Below are 2,271 nucleotides of genomic sequence, written 5' to 3' on the forward strand. Positions count from 1 at the left end.
ATCTTCACGGACGGCTCTAAAATGGATATCGGAACAGGGTCTGGGGTCTTTTCTCAGGAGTTATCTCTGAGGAAATCGTATAGACTCCTAGACCACTGCAGTGTTTTTCAGGCTGAGATATATGCAATCCATATAGCGTCAAGTTTGGTTGGCATGATTGACTTAGCTCTATCTAAACTTGCCTTCGTTGTTGACAGTCAGGCGGCTATCAAAGCCTTAGGGTCGGCAATGACTAACTCGTTATGCGTTAAAGAATGCCGAAGATCCCTACGAGCTCTATAGCAACACATAATCAATCTTTACTGGGTACCGGGACATTGTGGTGTCCCGGGAAATGAGGAAGCGGACGAATGTGCTAGGAAGGGATCTGAGATGGGGCTCGGGGAAGCGACCCAAATCGTGAAACGCCTCCTGCGATTTCTGTCTTCAGAAGTCGAGAGACTGACCAGGGCAGCTACCAACAGTAGGTGGGTAAACCTTCACACCTGCATGGTATTGCGATCACTCTGGCCACGGCTCGATGAACGAAGAACAAGGAGTCTATTAAGGCTTTCAAAGTCAAACGTCAGGTTTCTCACAGGAATACTAACGGGACACTGGACCATTGGCCACCAGTGTTGCCGTTTTAGCCCTTTGGTGGCTAGATTTAGCTACCACATACTTTTTTTGGCCACATTAGTTTAAAGTTGCCCCTAGCCCTTTTTTAGCCCATTGGAGAATCTACGTATACTTGACATGAAAAAGTTGTACATAAATGCTTTATTTTATCTAATTTTTTTCATTTATGTAAGAGACGAATTTTTAAACTAAGAAAAACTGATATATATACATATGTATTTATATGTATTGTATCTTCCTTACGTTTTTATACATACTTACTGTAAAAGTGTTAAGGCTCTTAACTTATCTACTAACGATTTAACTATAGCTTAAAATAGATAAGTTTACTGAACTTAATATGCTTAATTTGTTAAAAGGCCCATCAATTCGATTGACCGTGTATGTACTTGGATGTGATTGTACCAACTGCTGGTGTCGTGAGTGGTGAAATTAGCTCAATTTTATAAGTAAAAAGTATTTTGGCGGAAATTTCTTGCACAATATGAGTCAAAGCCGTGTTTGTGGAAGATTAAGTTCACGATATTGCAGTTGTGAATTAAAAAAAAAAAACAATCTTTTAACAAAATGGCAGAAAAATTATGAATTATTTCGGCTCTAATCGTTTCGATCTTTCCTCAACCTCATTTGTAAAGAAATAAATATTGTACCAGCATGCTGGTAAGAGTTATGTTTCAGGCCTGATGTCGTATATTTACGGTGACCATATGAACCAACGTAAAATAAACGACATTTTTTTCAAACTGATTTGGGAATACGTACATACAACTTGTATGATAAAAGTACCTTGCCCATATCGTAATTTAAATCAAATATTTACAGGTTACAGTACAAATCCTTTCAAGGACTTCGCCATCCTTTGCTACCAAAATGCGTTTACCATTATTCATACTGCACGACGAAACCAACACATAGTGGTTAAAAATTGGAATTCAATGTTCATAATTCACCACAGCCTTCACTTTTCCACCAATTTTTATTAAAAACCAAACTTTTTTTTATGCCATTTTTAAAAATTTTTGTTGTGTATTTTTTTGTTTTGGGAGAACCATACTATTGTTTTCAACAAGTTTTTGTTATGTAACATTTATTAACTGGAACAGGAGAATACATTTTCTTCAAAATTGCTACTTTTTCTGCATTTTGCACTAAAAAATTTAATACAATCAAATTAAAATTCAGAAATCAGGCTCAAATGGCCTCATGCAAATATTGTAAGCTTTCATAAGAAAAAAATTTAAATTAATCAAATTAAGTGCAAAATGGAGTGAATGAATGCCAGTTTTGAACCACTGTGCAGCAGGGGGTTTATTTTTCTCTTTCAGTGGAACTGGAAGCTCAGCGTGCAACACGATCCTGGGCACAACTTTCTCTATGCCTTATAGATTGTACAAAGGTTATCGATTAAATAGAAACCCTCAAGTGGGGTGCGAAACAAACTGGCGAAAGTTTTCATTATAATTATAAGGGACATTTTTATTTTTCATATTCTGAGATTAAAAATTTACCTCTAAAACATGCAGAGCTGGTTTAAAGGACAGTTTAAGAAATAAAGGACAAAAGGCGTCCTTTATTTTGAAAAAAAAATATAAAGGACAGGGGGTTAAAATAAAGGACTGTCCTTTAAAATAAAGGACTGTCCTTTAAAATAAA

The sequence above is a fragment of the Rhagoletis pomonella genome, unplaced genomic scaffold (assembly GCF_013731165.1).
Source record: "Rhagoletis pomonella isolate Grant_MI unplaced genomic scaffold, Rhpom_1.0 Rhpom_scaffold_00346, whole genome shotgun sequence".
NCBI classification, from domain to species: Eukaryota; Metazoa; Arthropoda; class Insecta; order Diptera; family Tephritidae; genus Rhagoletis; species Rhagoletis pomonella.